This window comes from Scyliorhinus torazame, chromosome 15 (genome assembly GCF_047496885.1).
Source record: "Scyliorhinus torazame isolate Kashiwa2021f chromosome 15, sScyTor2.1, whole genome shotgun sequence".
In the NCBI taxonomy this organism is placed as follows: Eukaryota; Metazoa; Chordata; class Chondrichthyes; order Carcharhiniformes; family Scyliorhinidae; genus Scyliorhinus; species Scyliorhinus torazame.
Window position 1 is genome coordinate 125,157,675 of NC_092721.1, and position 19,863 is coordinate 125,177,537.

Below are 19,863 nucleotides of genomic sequence, written 5' to 3' on the forward strand. Positions count from 1 at the left end.
GTTCTATGTTCTAAGTATTGCCTTTGTCTGTTTGTGTAAGTGGACCAAGAGCTGCATTTTCATGTGCAGTGTGGTTTAATGGGAACTCATTTGTTAAGATTAAGAAACTGCATGTAATCTGTTAGTATTAGCTGAAGTAAAAGTTTAAATATTGTTTAATTTCTTTTGTTTTATTGAAGTTTATTCATAAAATAACCAAGCCCTATTTCTTATATTATTGCTCCTGGAATGAATCAATCTTCCTGCAGTCTTCAAACTTAAAAACATTATGCGTCTGGTTCAGTATCTTAGCCATTGATGAGGGCTGACCAGGCGGCCATAACATCAGTAACCTCCAACCTCCCTCCCCCCAATGATCGAGAGGCTACTGCAGCACTGTTCCAGGGAAGGACTGGAGAGCTGCCAGCCAATCAAATTGGCCATAGCTGTTGAAGGTGGGACTTCCTCCCAATTGAGATGGTGGAAGTCCTGCTCAATGCCTATCAACACCCACTAGAAAATAAAATGGCAGCAGGGCTGCAGGAGTCATCAGAGATGAGTTCCCTACCACCTAGAATTTCAGGCCTTAGTTCTGGGAGTCCAGGACTCGTGGAGGGTGGGGTGGGGTGTCAGGGCAAAGAGGGGAGGTGGAAGCCACGGGAAGGTGGGAAAAGGAGTGTTGTTGGAAAGGCCAAGGAAACAGTGTCATGGAGTCAGATCAGGTATTATTGGAGAGGTGGGTTAACGCCGGTTTTGAAAGGATGGAGACCCTCCACTTCCTCTTTGAAGCCTAAGCAGAGTCAATTTCCGGATTCCCTCCTGCCCCAGAACTCCTCCTGCCAGCCTGAAAATTGAGGCTGGGCAGGAAATGGCTCTTAAGTGGTCATTAATTGGCTGCTTAAGGGCCTTAATTGGGGAAAGGATGAGCAAATTGGTCTTTACCTCGCCCGTCGCAGCGTAAAATTGTAGAGAGATTGGGGCAGGTGGGAGCCCATGGGAAAGCCTTGCAAGGAATTTTTATTCTACCTGTTATTTCCTTCAATATCAGTTTCCCATTTCCATTTTCCTTCTTTCCATTCTCGCTCTCTTTTCCAATTGTTTTTATTGGATTCATGGTGATTGAATAAACCGGGGTTCATTTTACCAACTTAAAATATGGGATTTTCAGGGATTTTACCAGTATTTGGGAACCAATTTCTATAATTCCATCTTATGTGGAAGTCCCAAGTCAAATATCTTGCCTTGTAACATAAGCTCTCACTGAGACCAATTAGCAGCAACTTGGATAGTAGGGAATCACCAAAATTATTGCATTTCACACTAATGGTGGGAACCTTCTATTTGTTTGTCTGCAGCTAATTTTATTTTATATTATAATTCCCTCCAAAGGTAATTTTTTACGTGTCTCCTCTCTTCTCAGAAATGTTGACAGGTTTCACCTGGGAGAACACCTTTAGTTGTTGTAAAGCCCTCAGCAATGGAATCCAGAGTGGAACAATCTAATGAAATGTTGCCATGGAAATGGAATGCCCTTAAGAATGAGACCAAACAGAAATATTTTAAAAGATACCAAGAAACACAAAGGAGCATGAAATGAGAGGTATAAAAAAGTAAGTGGAAATTAATTGAAACAAGTATTAGAAAGGGCAAGAAAGAATATAAACAGGTTGTAGAAAGCAGGAAGCAGATAAAGGAAGTTTATAACTGTATTATTAAATGGCAGCCTCAGGTCTCCATGGGCCTCTTACTGTATCCACTGAGACTCCAGCACAAGGCCCAAGAATTAAACCAAATCCAAAATACAGTAGGCCCCAACCTTCTCTGATGGGAAGCTCGTCCTGTCTCAAACAGGATTCACCATGTTATAGGAGATACAGCTGAGGATAGGGGATTCCAAGGCCAGATGTTTTGTCTCCTCTGATCTGGCAAAAAGTTAGCAGTCAAAATGTAAAGAGGTATACCAGCTATTGGAGAGGAATGGGACAGTGGGGGGAGATCCAGTCCCATTGGCCATGGGTGGAATCTTTTTGAAAGGGTGACGGAGGAATTGCAGATGTTTCTATTTTGGACAGGGGATGCTCTTAATTCCCAAAGTTATCAATATGCAGCACATGTTTTGACTTCCCTGATCAGATAGACACCCATAACCTAATTAAATGATGGTACAGGATCGAGGAGCAGAATGATCCACTGCTTCTCCTTTGTTCTTGTGTTTGTATGTACAGACAGATGATATAAGTATTGGCAATGGGAAGGCTGCTATTGATAACTCAATTGTCACAAAAAAATGTGGACGACGTATTAAGTGACACCTGAATTTTAATATAGATTATTTTTTGATGCATTTGTCAGGATAAATTCAGGGGAAAAATAGAAAAGACACTTGTGTTGTGACTTTGTGTCTTGAAGTTTCCTCAGTCTTCAAATATTTGTGTCCTTCACTTTAGGCTGGATTGTCTGAATTTAAGGCTATGCCCTCACGCTGGCATGGGAACGATGGCGTTTTACGATCGAACACTCGGCGCAAAACGGCCACCAATGTCCGTTTGGCCGCAGGCTCGCAGCCGAGCAGCATAGGGCACCCTGCTCCAGCTGCTGATATGGCCCGGAGAATTGATGGATCCGTGGCAGCGCATGCGCACAGCCTGCAGCGGCCGCGCCATGCAACATGGCGCCAGCCAGGCGCGGGCCCGGCCAGCAAAATAGTGCCCCCCCTTTGGCCGGCTCGCGAGCTCCGGACCACCCCCCACCAGTGCCCCCAGCCCCTGACAAGGTCCCCCCAGCCCGCATATCGGCCCTCCCCCGACTGTGGCGGCGTCGGACTGAGTCCGCAGCTGCCACACCAAGATCCCGATAGGTAAGACCATGAGAGACCCACGCTGTCGGGAACTCAGTCGGTCGGGGGCGCAGCATCGGGGGGTGGGCCTCAGGCAACGTCCTGAGGCCGTAGATACGTCCTGAGGCCATCCATACTCTAGGAGTACGCCACTTTGGAGGGGGTGGAGAATCGCGAAAGCAGCTCCGCCCCTGATTTAATCGGAAATGGGTATTCTCCGGCCGACCGCCGAACGTGATTACAGCGTCGGCAACCGGAGAATCCCACCCTTTGTCTTTTGTCATTTTCTTTGTTCTTTTTTAATTATTGTTGCATTTTCACACTAATGGTGGGAACCATTTGCTTGTTTATCTGCAACTATTTTTCTCTTATTTTCTGACTCCCCTCTTAGTATGCCTTTTGATCTCTTAGTGAAGTATTTAACTTTTATCTCTAACATGTTTTAAAATCCAGGATTTGCAGGAAGTGGGTGATCTCAAGAGGCTGAAATGTTCTGGCCGTTCTTGGTGACCCCCTGTGGTGAATGTATAATTACTGATAATTCACCAGTGCACTGTGTTATGTTATTAACCCTGTGTGCTCTACCTATGGGCCATTGTGTGGCTTCACCCACAGGGGATATGTTGGGGCATGTACGGGCTCCGCCCTAGGCTCCACCCCCTTTACAGGAAGTATAAGAGCTGCTGACCTGCGGGGCCGCCTTCAGTGTTGTACCGGTGACAGGCAGGCTCAGTTCTAAGCTGATTAAAACCACTTCTCCACGTGTCTTCGAGTGAATTGATGGTCGCATCAATTTAATCAGCTTAAAATACTACTATGGAATCAGCCCTCAAACCTGACAGACTGGAACTCGATCCACAGGCCGCAGAGGCGAAAGAAATTTTTTCACATTGGCTTCGATGCTTCAAGGCCTATCTCGCCGCGTCGTCTACGCCATCCGTCACTGACGAACAGAAGCTGAGCCTCCTCCACGCACGGGTGAGCCATCGCATTTCTTTCCAGCTCGACAAAGCCGCTTCCTATACAGAGGCCCTCGCACTACTTGAATGCCTCTATGTGCGGCCTGTGACGAGGTATACGCGCGACACATCTCCACCACTCGCCGCCAGCACCCCGGGGAGTCACTAGAGGATTACCTACGCGACCTCAAAGCCCTCGCGCGCAACTGTAACTACCAGGCCATTACGGCCTCTCAGCACATAGAGCTCGTAGTCCAAGACGTTTACCCGGCGGGGGTCCGATCGAACTATGTGAATCGGCGCCTGCTCGAAAAAGGGGCCCAGGACCTGGACGACATGGTAAAACTGGCTACCTCTCTGGAGGCCACTTTTCAGAGCCTTACTGCGTTCCCGGCTGATCACGCGATCCCCTTGTGGGCCCTCAACCCGAGACTACCCCAGACTACCACAGCCGCCCGCCCATCATGGGGGGTTACCCTGCTACTTTTGCGGCGAGTCCCAACACCCCCGACTGCACTGCCCGGCCCGCAACGCGAACTGCAGCAGGTGCTGGCGAAAAGGACACTTCACCAAGGTCTGCCTGGCCAGGTCTAAGGACTCGAACTCACAGACCGATCCACAGACTCACAGGCCCGCAGACCCTCCAAGGTGGCAGCGTGTCTGCCGACTCCGCCTCCGCATAACATGTGCGACTCATGGGGGCCGCCATTTTGGCCATCCTCCCCCACGCGGCCGGCCACGTGCGATCCATGGGAACCGCCACCTTGGACGCGATCTTCCTCACCGCCCGCCAAGCTCGACCAACAGGGGCCGCCATCTTGGCTGCCATCTGCTACGCCGCTCGACACGTACGACCTACATGGACAGCCATCGCGGGGCCCCCCCAGCACCTCCGATCACGCCGCCGGCTACCCACACCTCAGCGCGGTCAACCTAGACCAGTTGCGACCTAAGCACCTCCGGAGCTCCATGATGGCCGTCCGGGTTAACAGGTACGAGACACCTTGCCTTTTCGACTCCGGGAGTACAGAGAGCTTCATTCACCTGGACATGGTAAGACGCTGTTCGCTCCCAATATTCCCGATGCAACAAACCGTATCCCTCACCTCTGGGCCGCACTCGGTGCAAATCCAAGGGTGCACTACTGCAACCCTAGTGATACAGGGCGCTGAGTACGCTAATTTTCAACTATATGTGCTCCCAGACCTCTGCGCTCCTCTCCTTTTGGGACTCGACTTCCAGTGCAACCTCAGGAGCCTAACTCTTAAGTTCGGGGGGCCCCTGCCCCCGCTCACCATATGCAGCCTCGCGACCCTATAAATCGACCCCCCCCCTTTGCAGACCTCACCGCCGATTGCAAGCCAGTAGCCACCAGAAGCAGGCGGTATAGCATGCAGGACAGGATGTTCATTAGGTCCGAGGTCCAGCGTCTCTTGCGGGAGGGGGGTCATAGAGGCCAGCAATAGCCCCTGGAGAGCTCAGGTGGTGGTCGTCAAGACTGGGGTAAAGTTCCGGATGGTAGTTGATTACAGCCAGACCATTAACCGGTTTAAGCAGCTCGATGTGTACCCCCTTCCCCGGATTGCAGACATAGTAAATCAGATCGCGCACTACCGCGTGTTCTCCACGGTGGATCTGAGGTCTGCATACCACCAGCTCCCAATCCGCCCGGAGGACCGCCACTACACGGCGTTTGAGGCAGACGGCTGCCTTTTCCATTTCCTCCGGGTCCCCTTTGGCGTCATGAACGGGGTTTCGGTGTTCCAACGAGCAATGGACTGAATGGTGGACCAGTACGGGCTGCGGGCCATGTTTCCGTACTTGCACAATGTCACCATCTGCGGCCATGATCAGCAGGACAACGACGCCAACCTCCACCGATTTCTCCAAACCGCCCAAAAACTCAACCTCACCTACAGCAAGGAGAAATGCGTTTTCCGCACAACCAGGCTAGCCATCCTCGGCTACGTCATGGAAAACGGGGTCCTAGGGCCCGACCCTGACCGTATGCGCCCCCTCCTACAACTCCCTCTCCCTCACTGTCCCAAGGCCCTGAAGAGGTGCCTTGGATTTTTCTCCTATTACGCCCAGTGGGTCCCCAAGTATGCGGACAAAGCCCGCCCACTATTTAAGGCCACCCTCTTTCCACTGGAAGCCGAGGCCCGCCAGGCCTTCAACTGCATCAAGGCGGACATCGTCAAAGCTGCGATGCGTGCTGTGGATGAGTCCATCCCCTTCCAGATGGCGAGCTACGCCTCAGAGGTCGCTCTCGCCACCACCCTCAACCAAGCAGGCAGACCGGTGGCGTTTTTTTCCCGCACCCTCACCACCTCCGAAATTCGACACTCCTCGGTCGAAAAAGAAGCCCAAGCCATCGTGGAAGCCGTGCGGCACTGGAGGCACTACCTCGCTGGTAGGAGGTTTACCCTCGTCACCGACCAATGATAGGTTGCCTTCATGTTTGACAATACGCAGCGGGGCAAGATCAAGAATGATAAGATCTTGAGGTGGAGAATCGAACTCTCCACCTATAACTACGATATAGTATATCGTCCTGGGAAGCTCAACGAGCCCCCAGATGCCCTGTCCCGCGGCACATGCGCCAGCGCGCAAGATGACCGACTACGGGCTATCCACGATGACCTCTGCCACCCGGGGGTCACCCGGCTCGCCCATTACATCAAGGCCCGCAACCTGCCCTATTCCACCGAGGAGGTCAGAGCTATAACCAGGGACTGCCAAATCTGTGCGGAGTATAAACCGCACTTCTATCGACCGTATAAGGCCCACCTGGTAAAGGCATCCCAGCCCTTTGAACGCCTCAGTATCGATTTCAAAGGGCCCCTCCCCTCCAATAACCGCAATACGTACTTCCTTAACATCATAGATGAGTTCTCCCGCTTCCCGTTTGCCATCCCCTGCCCTGATATGACCACCCCCACTGTCATTAAAGCCCTGCATAGTGTCTTCACCCTGTTTGGCTTCCCCAGTTATGTCCACAGCGACAGGGGCTCGTCGTTCATGAGCGACGAACTGCGTCAGTACCTGCTTAGTAAGGGCATCGCCTCGAGCAGAACTACCAGTTATAACCCCAGGGGAAACGGGCAGGTGGAGAGGGAGAACGCGACGGTCTGGAAGACCGTCCTACTGACCCTGCGGTCCAGGAATTTCCCAGTTTCTCACTGGCAGGAGGTCCTCCCCGATGCGCTCCACGCTATTAGGTCCCTCCTTTGCACGGCCACATACCAGACTCCACATGACCGTTTGTTTGTTTTCCCTAGGGGAGCTACCTCAGGGGCCTCGCTTCCGCCCTGGCTAATGACACCGGGTCCAGTCCTCCTCCGAAAACATGTTCGGAGCCATAAGACCGACCCCCTGGTAGAGAGGGTCCAGCTCCTGCACTTCAACACATACTATGCGTACGTCGAACACCCCGATGGCCGGCAAGATACCGTCTCCCTCCGGAACCTGGTGCCCGCAGGCTCCACCACCACTCCCACTACTGCGTCCCCCACACTATGTCCCGTCCAACCTCCCATGTTCAGTGCCCCCCACCCCTATATGGTTCCCGCGCTCCCTCCCACCTGCCGCCCCGGTCCACAGGAATGAAGCTCCGGAAGAGCCGCTGCCGGAGCCCACGCCTGTGCCTGCTCCGGACCCACTTGCACAGCCACCCGAAGCGGCTGCAACACCAGTGCTTCGGCGGTCGCAATGTACGATCCGGGCACCGGACCGACTGAATCTATGAGCCCGTCACCCCCGCCGGACTTCATTTTTTAATCAGGGGGTGAATGTGGTGAATGTATAATTACTGAGAATTCACCAGTGCACTGTGTTATGTTATTAACCCTGTGGGCTCTACCTATGGGCCATTGTGTAGTTTCACCCACAGGGGATATGTTGGGGCATATACGGGCTCCGCCCATGGCTCCACCCCATTTACAGGAAGTATAAGAGCTGCTGACCTGCGGGGCCGTCTTCAGTGGTGTAGCGGTCACAGGCAGGCTCAGTTCTAAGCTGATTAAAACCACGGTTTCCTTCTCCACGTGTCTTCAAGTGAATTGATGGTCGCATCACTCCCACCCCCACCCCTCAGCCGTGGATTCCCCAGCAGCGGAGGGTGAAAACAACGGGAAAGCCCATTGCAGCAGTGGAACCAGAAGATCCCGCCCCCAGCCAATGGTGGCCCACCTCCACCACCACATAACACACTGTGGGAATGTGGAAAGTCCCACCCTGTTTTAAAGCTCTTTAGTTTTGAGTATCCAGGGCTCTTCACTGGGGCAGATTTGGTTGAGGGATTGGCCTATGCCTGCCTATTATATCCATATGTTGCAATATAACATTTTCATCTGATGTTCCAAACTCCACGGGTAGGATTCTCCGGTCCGCCAGCTGCGTTTTCCGGCGCTCCCCAGCCAGCAGTGAGATTCTCCGTTCCCACAGCCAACCAATGGGATTGTCCAGTGGGAGAATGTAATGTCTTGACCTTAAACATTATGGAAGAGGGCAAGGTACCCCCATCACAGTTGCGCTGATAGCAAATGGCCGACCACTAAAAATGGAGGTGGGCACGGGGGCGTCAGTTACTGTTATAATGAATGGTGCACATAATATCAAAAACCAAACTTCAAAAAGAAGTTCAACCCCTAAAGTTGTTGAACACTACAGCAAAATTAGCCACATTTACCCAAGAGGCTATAAAAATAGTAAGAAGAACAACAACCCCTGTGATTTACAGACATCAGTCAGCACAGCTTCCACTGATGGTGGTGTCAGGCCATGGACAAAGCTTGATGGGATATGATTGGCTCTGGGAGTTAAAATTAAACTCAATAGAGATCTTTAAAGATTAAAGGAATTAGCAAAAAGTATTCTAAGAAGAACTTGGGAATTTAACGGATTATAAGCTAAGATCCAGATAGACCCGAAAGCTACACCAAGGTTTTTTAGGCCTTAAGCATTAGTGGAGAAAGCAGTGTGACCAGTGCCAACTACAAAACAAATGACCTGTCACAGCTTCCTTATAACCTTGGAAATGGCCAGATCATCCATAGATGAGAGTCCACGTTGATTACTTTGGCCCCTTTATCGGCACAATGTTCCTGTTGCTGGTGGATGCCTCTTCAAAATGGATCAAAGTTTACAAAATGAAGTCTAAAACGTCCCACGGTGCAGTTGAGAAGTGTGTCAATGCTATGCAACCCATGGTGTGTCAAAGGTGCTGGTTTCAGACACTGGCACAGCGTTCACTTGTGCCGAGTTCCAAAGGTTCATGGTCTTCAATGGCACTAAACATATTTGCATGGCACCATTCCACTCCTCATCAAATAGGTTAGCTCAATGTGCTGTCCAAACATTCACAGCTGGCATGAAAAAACAATCACCTGCTCCATTGAAGGCTAAAGTAACAGGTTTTCTCCTGCCTTACAGAACCACCCTGCATACCACGATGGGAATAGCTCATGCTGGGCTGTCGCTTAAGGTCCAGATTAAGCCTCTTGGTTCCGAATTTGGCAGGCAGGGTGGAGACAAGGCAGAGTTGTCAAAAGAGGAACCATGATTCTTAGAAAATAGAGAGGGTATTTGTGATAGATGACCCAGTCTTCATGAAACATTTTGCAAATGGTCCAAATTGGATTCCTGGAGATGTGTGTGTGTGTGGGGGGTCGCGGGGGGGGGGGGGGGGGGGGGGGGGGCGGGGCGGGGGGGGGCGGGGCGGGGGGGGGCGGGGGGGGCGGGGCGGGGGGGGCGCGGGGGGGGCGGGGGGGGGGCGGGGGGGGCGGGGGGGGGGGCGGGGGGGGGGCGGGGGGGCGGGGGGGGGGGCGGGGGGGGCGGGGGGGCGGGGGGGGGGGCGGGGGGCGGGGGGGGAGGGGGGTGCTGTATTTACTGGCCCCTATTAAGGAGCGTATACTGGGAGGGTCATGTGACCCCATAACCCAATGTGAATCGAGCATGGGAATCTTGGTGCAGAGTGTGGACTTTTGCAGTCAGGGTAGATCCTAGAGCTAGTGGTGATAACATCGTGAAAGACTCTGGGCGGGATTCTCCAGTCTCTGACTCCGAAATCGCGTTTGCCGATCGGCTAGACCCCCACCAGACGGAGGATCGATGGTCGTTTTACTCCAATTTTTTGGTTGCAAAACACTACCGCTTCCACACCGGAGTCAGGACATAGTCCGAAATTCAGAGAATCCAGTCCTCTGTAAATACCGACAGTATTTCCGTTTGCTGATGCCGAAACGTGAAACGCGATTGGGCGGAGAATAGCTTCCGACGCCAAAATCGGGGTAGGCGCCAGTTTCACGCCAAATCGGGATGCTCCTGCACCCTGAAAATGGCTAGATGCGTCGCTCGCCACGCGGGGTAAAAGTACAGGAGGCATATCATTAGCGGGCCTGACACCCTATGCTCTGGGGCCTCCGCGATTCAGCGCCTCTGATGGGCTGATTTCCTGATGGCTTTGTTCATTTGTGGTTCTAAAAATCGTGAATCTGGTGTCCTGGGTGCTGAGCGAGAGAGTGGAGGTAGGAAATGACGTGGAGTGACTGCGATGTGGGAGGATGGTCACCCTCAGCTTTTATGCGACGGGGTCCTTCCAGTCGGTGAGTGGGGACAAACATCAGTGTCATGGACGCCCTATATGCAGTGCCATGTGGACCGTGCCCACCAGGATGCCCGGGCAGCGGCATTCACTGCCATCATTGGGATGCCTCGGGTCCAGGGTGTGATCGACAGGGTGCATGTCGCCCTATGGGCACTGGCGGATAACAGGCCACTGTACACGAACAGAAAGGGGCTTTACTCCATGAACATACAGCTGGTCTGCGATCAAAAGATGCGGATCATGCACATCTGCACCCGATACCTGGGTACCGTACACAAGTCATTCGTCTTGGCATACTCGGTGATCCCGGACATGGACTTGGAGAGTATGCGGAGCGCCGTACAGACAATGCTCCACCCCCCGACCAGCCGAGTTCCCGACAGCGTCGGACGCATGTGGTCTCATCTGTCGGCGTGGTGGCTGCGGACTCAGTCGGTGGAAGGCCGATCCGCGGGCAGGGGGACTTTGCCAGGGGCTGGGGACACAGTTGGGGGGTGGTCCGGGAAGCGCGAGCCGGCCATGGGGGGGGGGCACTATTTTGCAGGCTGGGTCCGCGAGTGGCTGGGACCATGTTACACAGCCAGGCCGCTGCCTTGCGCATGTGCGGTCACGGACCTGGCAATTCTCCGGGTGCTCAACGTGCCTTGATGCTAGCCCAGAGGCAAACGGAGGATCGGGGGCCGTTTTATGCCATTTTTTCTGTCGTAAAATGGCATCGTTCCCATGCCGGCGTGGGGACATCGCCTCAAAATCGCAGAATCCAGCCTATAAGATTCTGAGGGGTCCTGACAGGGTGGAAGTGGAGAGGATGTTTCCTCTTGTGGCAGAACCTAGAACTAGAGGTCAGTGTTTAAACAGAAGGGATCACCCATTTAAGACAGAGACAAAAGGAAACTCCCTCAAAAGGCATTGGAAGCATAGTCTGTGCATGTTTTCAAGGCAGAGGTCGGTAGATTATTGATAAGCAAGGGGGTGAAAGAGTTATTGTCCCCCGCCTCCAGCCAGTGCCACAGCCTGAGCCCCCCCCCACCCGAGCACCCCTTCCCATCGCCTGAGCAGCGATGGGAGCAGCTCGGACACCAGCCTTCCGCCCGAGATTCAGGAGACACCGGAGCTTGGGTCAGAGGATGACAGTGATTTTCCGTCACAGCTGTCTCCAACACCCTCCACCGTCCCAGAGACACTCACCTCGGTTGGGCACTTTGGTGAAGAAGCTCCTGGGACATTATCTTATGTGCACCACACAGCTGCTCCGGTACAGCAGGTGGAGGTAGGAACACCCGAGGGGTCGAAGGCACCCCGACCCAGGAACTAGCTGCAGTCTAGACAGGTTTCGGGCTTCTGGAACGAACACTCCCATCAATCGTGGAGATGCTGTCGCAGAGCCAGGGACTACATGAGGGGTTGTCGGCGAGCATCCAGCACCTGCAGGCGCATTTGGAGGAGTCCAACTGTGTACAGCAACAGGAGGTTGCGCCGACAATGTGTGTCAACCAGGCCAACACCACAAGGCGGACCATTCCATTGTCATCATCCTCCATCCCATGGACTAGACCCGCTGTTTCTGCCAACCCAGAACCCACCCTGTAGTGCGGCAGGTATGTATCACGGAGGGGGTTGCATGCGTGGGAGTGAGATGTGGTGTCCCGACCCCTGGAAGTCCCCCTACCCGAGTTGGTGAACCTGGAGATGATCAGAGCGTCCCATACGCGTTGGCCTCCCTTGCCTGCCTGGGCCTCATGTCCTTTCCATCCTCGCTCTCCCCTGCATCCTCCTCGGTGGACAAGGCCTTGTGTTCCACCTCCTCCTCCAGCACATTGCCCTTCTGCTGCGCGATGTTGTTGAGGACGCAGCAGGCCACCATGATGCAAGCGACCTCTCAGCATCATACTGGAGGCCCCTTCTAGATCAGTCCATGCACCTGAATCCCATCTTCAGGAGGCCATAGCACTGCTTGATCACAGACCTGGTCGTTGTATGGGTGTTGTTGTAACAGGTCTCCGTGTCGGTCTGTGGCCTCTGGATGGCCCCTGTCACCCAGGAGCCAACCCCCCAGCCGGGGTGGGGGGTGCATTTTGAACATGTCATTAATCGTTGAGTGTGCCTGGGTGAAGGCATCGTGCACACTGCCTGGGTATAGGGCGCAGAGGTGAATTATGCACAGCTGATGGTCATATAAAAGCTGCACGTTCATAGAGTGGAACTCCTTTTGGTTTGCGTAGAGCGGCCTGACAACTGCAGGTGCTCTTTGGGGAACATTCATCCCATCGATCACAACCTGGACTCGGGGCATCCCGCCGATGGAGGCGAAACCCACTGCCTGGGCTTCCTGGTTTGCTCGGTCCACATTGAAGTGGATGTATTCAATCGCCTGGGCACATTGGGCCTCCGTGGTGCCGCCAGTGCACCGAGGTCTGTGAGATCCCAGACAGGTCACCATTCAGCCCCTGGAAGGACCCAGTGGCGTAAACGTTCAGGGCGACCGTCACCTTGACAGCCACCGGGGGTGGATGTCCTCCCCCATACCCCAGTGGTGCCAGATGTGCCATCATCTGGCAGATATGTCGCACTGTCTCTCTGCTCAGCCGGAGTCTTTGATGGCATGCCATGTCTGGCATGTCCTCGAATGCCAGGTGCTGCCGGTACACACGAGGTCTCATGCGACGCCTCCTTGGCACCTCCTCCTCCTCGGCCTGTTGGGAAACTGGCTCTCCATCCTGGGCGGCTGGCACCTGTTCCTCTGGGGCAGTCTCTGCTGCTGCCTCCTCCTCGAGCAATGAGTACAGTCGCAGGGCATCCCCCAGGCTGCGGTGACTAGCAGGAAGGCCACCATTGCTGATTGAATTCCAATATCCATTGTCTGCAGGGGGTGAAAGGTCGACATGTTAACATGGTGCGTACTCTCGTGTCAAACCTGGTCTAATCGGCTATATGCTGGCTCCAGTTGGCACTGCGGGCTCTGCCCCCACATGTTCCAACTCCCCACCCCATTTCACTGCACCCCTGGCCCCGTTGATGTGCAGTACCATGAGGGCCTCTGGCTCTAGTGCCAGGGATACCATCAGCTGGCACTGCCCTTACCAGTGGCACGCTCCATGGCCCCCGCCCTGCTCCCCCATAGGGGATACAGTGGGCATTGCCCTGGATGGGCCACCTGATGCCCCACCGGCGGATGGCAGCCAGGTGGGGAGGCACATGGTAGAGGGTTGGGTGCAGGGGTGGGGCCAGCTGTGGCGCCACCCATATAGCCGGTGTCACTCTGCAGAACCAGGGGCCAAGATGGGTGTCAGTGGCTGCCTTGTAGGGTACGGCAATGGCGGTCCAAGACTGGACACACCCTCAGTCCCGTGTGGGGGTCACCCCGGCCAGTTGGCCCATTCCCTCATCACCCATTCCTCCTCCGGCCCTGGCAGGGCCCCCACACCCAAGCCAGCCCCGCCAGTGTCCAGCCTTGGCAGCCTGCAGTTGCGCCTCTCTGTGTCCTACCTCCTCTCGCTCTCCCTCATCAGCCACGATGCCAGTTTTATAATCTTTAAAAGCACAAGTGAACCATGCCCTCAGTAACGCGGGGTGGGATTCTCCATTCCCCCAAACCAATTTTGTAATTGCCGATCATGGCGTTATAGAGTTATAGATGTTTACAGCCCGGGACAGGCCCTATGGTCCAGCTTGTCTACGCCGCCCAGTTTCTATCACTAAGTTAGTCCCACTTGCCCACATTTGGCCCATATCCCTGCATACGCACCCTACCCATGTAACTGTTAACTGCTTTTTAAAGGAAAAAATTGTATCCGCCTCTACCACTGCCTCTGGCAGCCCGTTCCAGATGCTCACCACCCTCTGTGTGAAAAACCTTCCCCTCTGGTCTCTTTTGTATCTCTCCCCTCTCACTTAAACATATGCCCTCTATTTCTAGACTCCTCTACCTTTGGGAAAAGATGTTGACTGTCTACCTTATCTATGCCTCTCATTATTTTGTAGACCACTATAAGGTCACCACAAGCCTCCTATGCTCCAGGGAAAAAAGTTCCAACCTATCCTGCCTCTCCTTATAACTCAGACCATCAAGTCCTGGTAGCATCCTCTTAAATCTCATCTGCACTCTTTCTAGTTTAACAATATCCTTCCTATAATAGGGTGACCAGAACTGAATCCAGTATTCCATGTGTGGTCTTACCAATGTCTTGTACAACTTCAACAAGACGTCCCAACTCCTGTATTAAATATTCTGACCAATAAAACCTAGCATGCTGAATACCTTCTTCACCACCCTGTCCACCTGCGATCCCACCTTAAAGGAGCTATTGTCATATGAAAGTACCTTTAAGAAATGGGTGTTTACTCCTGCAGTGATGTCAGAGAGTGGGTGGAACTGGGCTGTCTGTCAGTTTTTTTTACTTTTGTTTTAGGCTATTTGCTGCAGGGTGTGTTTTAGTTTTGTTTTCAATTTTGGAGCTGAAGCCAGACAGAACAGGTGTACTATTGAACTCTCTGCCATGAAAAGTTATCACTTGATCATTTGGTGAATTCAGAATTATAAGATAATTCTTATAATTATCTGATACAGATCACGGAAAAAGATAAAGAGAGAGAGTTTGAACTTCAGCAAATGGCCATGAAACATGACAGTCAGTTAAAATTAGCAGGCATAAAAGGAAACGTACAGTTGGATGATAGTGATGAAGATAGTGAGAAAGAGAGTCATAGTCGGAGGCTTGGTGGACATATTTAAATATGTCCAAGCATTGTCAACGTTTGATGAGAAGGAGGTAGAATTCTTTTTCATTTCATTCGAGAAGGTAGCTAAACAAATGAAATGGCCACAGGACATGTGGGTATTACTGATTCAAACAAAGCTGATAGGTAGGGCTAGTGAAGTGTTTGCATCACTACCGGAGGAGATATCTGGGACGTATGAGGAGGTGAAAAAATCCATCTTAGGTGCATATGAACTAATGCCTGAAGCCGACAGACAAAGGTTTAGAAATTTAAGGAAAGAATTTGGTCAAACATACATGGAGTTTGAAAGGATCAAACAGAGTAATTTTGAGAGGTGGATAAGGGCTTTGAAAATAGACCAAACGTATGAAGCTCTCAGAGAAATTATACTTTTGGAGGAATTTAAAAATTCAATTCCTGATGTAGTGAGAACTCATGTGGAAGAGCAGAGGATTAAAACTGCGAGGTTAGCAGCTGAAATGGCAGATGATTATGAATTAGTTCATAAATCAAAGCTTGGTTTCGGACATCAGTTTCAGCCTGTGAGGGATAGAAATGCTTAAGTGGTAAAAGTAAAGGTGATCTGATGGGAGATAATAAGGAGAGTGTACCTCAGATTAAAAAAGAAATCCAGGAGGGTGGAAAAGAAATGAAAAGCTTCAAATGTTTTCACTGTAATAAACTAGGCCATGTAAAGTCACAGTGTTGGTGGTTGAAGAAAAACACTGGGAAGGCTGATGTGGTAAAACAGGATAAGACAGTGGGGTTTGTCAAAGTGGTAAAGGAAAGCCCAAGGGAAGCGAAGGATGTGCAAAAGTTTGTACAGACTGATCAAGAGGTGATTGATAAGAAGGTGCCAGATCTCTTTAAAGAATTCACTTGTGTGGGTAAAGTTTACTCATGTGTATTTGGAGGAGCAGGTAAAGAAGTCACAATTTTAAGAGATACGCGAGCTAGTCAATCTTTAATGGTAAGAGATGAGGAGTTATGTAGTTTGGGCAGAATGATGCCAGAAAAGGTGGTAAGATGTGGAATTCAGGGTGAGAGTAGTGTTCCATTATATAGGTACGGTTGGAAAGTCCAGTGAAGAGTGGTGAAGTGGTAGTAGGAATAATAGAGAAACTATCTTGTCCAGGAATACAGTTTATCTTGGGTAATGATATAGCTGGATCTCAGGTGGGAGTGATGCCTACTGTGGTTGATAAGCCAGTGGAAAATCAGACAACTGAAGTGTTGAAGGATGAATATCCTGGGAATTTTCCGGATTGTGTAGTAACAAGGTCGCAAAGTCACAGGTTAAGACAAGAGTAGAAATCAGAGAGTGAAGATGAAGTTGAAGTGCAATTATCAGAAACGATTTTTGATCAGATGGTTGAAAAAGAACAGGAACTGGTGGAGGATAAGGCGGATATTTTTAGTTCAGGAAAATTGGCGGAGTTACAACAGAAAGATGTAGAAATTAAACGGATATACCAGAAAGCATACACGGAAGAGGAACCTGAGTGTATACCAGAGTGTTATTACCATAAAAGTAATGTCTTGATGAGAAAATGGAGACCTTTACATAAGCAGGAGGATGAAAGGTGGGCAGAAGTTCATCAAGTAGTATTGCCGGTAGGGTATAGAATGGAGGTATTGCGAGTTGCACATGAGGTTCCAGTGGGAGGTCATTTGGGAATAAGGAAAACTCAAGCTAAAATACAGAAACATTTTTATTGGCCTGGACTACATAAAGATGTAGTTAAATTTTGTCAATCATGCCACATATGTCAAGTGATAGGGGAACCTCAAGCAGTGATAAAACCACCACCCTTAATATCCATTTCAGCATTTGAGGAACCTTTTACAAGGGTCCTAATTGATTGCGTAGGATTGCTTCCTAAAACAAAAAGTGGGAATCAATATCTTCTGACTATAATGGATGTGTCTACTAGGTTTCCAGAGGTCATTCCAGTACGTAATATTACAGCTAAAAAGATTGTGGAGGAGTTACTTAAATTCTTTACTAGATATGGTCTACCCACAGAAATACTGTCGGATCAAGGATCAAATTTTATCTTGTGGTTATTCAAAAAAGTTATGGATAACTTAGGAATAAAACAATTTAAATCAACTGCGTACCATCCAGAATCACAGGGAGCATTAGAAAGGTGGCATCAGACATTAAAGACAATGTTGAGGGCTTATTGTCACGATTATCCAGAGGATTGGGATAAAGGAATTCCATTCGTACTGTTTGCAATTGGGGATGCTCCTAATGGGTCAACCAAATTTAGTCCTTTTGAACTAATTTTTGGTCATGATGTAAGAGGACCACTTAAATTGATTAAGGAAAAATTGGTGAGTGAGAAATCAGAAATTACATTATTGGATTACGTGACAAATTTTAGGGAACGATTAAATAGAACAGCAAAAGTTTGTAGTTTTGCCAGTGGAGATAAAGTTTTAGTATTGTTACCAATGGTAGGTGAACCTTTAAAAGCAAGGTTTTGTGGACCTTATCAGATTGAAAGGAAATTAAGTGAGTTGAATTATGTGGTAAAAACACCAGATAGAAGGAAGACTCACCGAGTGTGTCACGTGAATATGCTTAAAAGGTACTTTGAAAGGGGAGGAGAGCAAAAGGAGGAGGTTTTAATGATTCTAACTCAAAGTGACAAACCAAATCCAGATGACTGTGAATTTGACATACCTCAAATTAAATTGGAAAACAAGGATGTTCTTAAAAATTGGGATAAATTGTTGAGCTACCTTCCAGAGGACAAACGGACTGACCTGAAAGAGTTATTGATATCACATGGGCAAGTTAATGGAGATAAATTGGGAAGTACTAAAATGGCTGTGCATGATGTAGATGTGGGAAATGCTGTTCTGATCAAACAACATCCATATAGACTTAACCCTTTAAAATTGGCACAGGTTATCAAAGAGATTGAGAGTATGCTTAAAAATTGCATAATTGAAGTGGGTTGCAGCCAATGGAGCTCACCCAAAGTGATGGTACCAAAACCAGATGGTAACCAATGGTTGTGTGTGGACTATAGAAAGGTTAATGCAGTTACAAGAACAGACTCTTATCCTATCCCACGTTTGGAGGATTGCATTGAGAAAGTGGGACAATCCGCTTTTATTTCCAAATTGGATTTACTTAAAGGTTACTGGCAGGTACCTTTATCCGAAAGGTTGAAGGAAATTTCAGCTTTTGTGGCTCCAGATGGTATATACCAATTCAAAGTTATGCCATTTGGCATTAAAAACGCCCCAGCCACATTTCAATGGTTAACTAACAAAGTCATTTCAGGATTACCCAATTGTGCGGTATACATCGATGATCTGGTAATTTTTGGCCAGACATGGACAGAACATTTAAAACATCTGATGGAGTTATTCGATCGACCTCAGGAGGCGGGTTTGGTGATAAACCTAGCCAAAAGTGAATTTGGAAAAGCCCAAGTCACTTTCCTTGGCCATACAATCGGACAGGATCGAATGGTCACATGGGATGTGAAACCAACAGTTATTGAGGAGTTTCCAAACCCTCAACACGAAGGGAAATAATGCGATTTCTTGGCATGAATGGATTTGATCGAACATTTGTGCAAAGGTTTTGTAGCGTGATTGCTCCACTGATGGACTTGCTGAAGAAGTGTCAGAAATTTTAGTGGACAGTGGATTTTCAACAGGCATTTGACTGCCTGAAAGCTGTGATAACCAATGCTCATGTGTTGGAGAATTACAAGGGACTCTGTGATCAGATTGAACTAAAGTATCTGACTTTAAAGAGAAATGCCGAGGTGTAGAGAAATGGACGGATTGTGCAGAGACCTTCTTGTTCAAAGAGACTGTCAATCAGGAAGGATTTCAGTTGGAGGAAGAAAAAAAAAATGGACTATATTATTATACCTGTTTGCGTGTGTTTTTTTTTAAACGAAAAAGCATACTTACTGTGTGCATTTCTTAAAGGATATTGAAAAGGTGAAAAATGAAACCATCTTGAAGTTGATGGTTAATTTTTTTTCTTGGGGGGAGGTGTCATGTGAGAGTACCTTTACGAAATGGGTGTTTATAAATGGGTGTGTACATAAATATCTGTTGTGTGTGTACCTTTAAGAAATGGGTTTTTACTACTGCAGTGATGTCAGAGAGTGGGTGGAGCTGGGCTGTCTGTCAGTTTTTTACTTTCATTTTAGGTTATTTGCTGCAGGGTGTGTTTTACTTTTGTTTTCAGTGTGGAGCTGAAGACAGACAGAGAAGGTGTACTGTTGAACTCTGTCATGAAAAAACTACCTCTTGATCATTTGGTGAATTCAGAATTATAAATGTTCTCAGTAGTGAATGTAAACCTAATGTGCTTCTGTTAAAAGGTGTTTCTTTTGTTTTCTGGATGTTGTTTGGGAAGTTATTAAAGTTTACTTAGTGTTGTATTCTTTGGAGGTTATATTTGAATTGATGGTTGCTAAGATGTTCACTATGTTTTAAAAAGGTTAACTTGAGTTCATAGAATAAACATTGTTTTGCTTTAAAAAATACTTTTCCATTTCTGCTGTACCATACCTGTAGAGTGAACCGTGTGCTCCCCACACCACAATCTAGTAAAACTTGTGGGTCAGGTGAACTCCATTATACACTTTGGGGTTCTCTAAACCCTGGCCGATAACAAATTGGGGGCTCGTCCGGGATAAAAGTCTATCTATTGGATTGGCTTAGTGAATTTAAAGACAGTGAGGGGTGAGCATATTGTCGTTGCTTTTCAGGTGTGGTAT

At 49.5% G+C, this 19,863-nt stretch overlaps 1 protein-coding gene across 1 annotated transcript in view; it reads left to right on the forward strand.

Annotated features, from left to right (window-relative positions):
• The first annotated feature begins 1,566 nt into the window (after window positions 1–1,566).
• The window catches only part of LOC140391798 (high-affinity choline transporter 1-like), a 267,954-nt gene continuing 249,657 nt past the window's right edge, over window positions 1,567–19,863 (forward strand). Inside the window, exon 1 of the mRNA XM_072476681.1 lies at window positions 1,567–1,589. The gene's annotated coding sequence lies outside the window, so the exon portion shown is untranslated. The remainder of the gene's footprint in view (window positions 1,590–19,863) is intronic.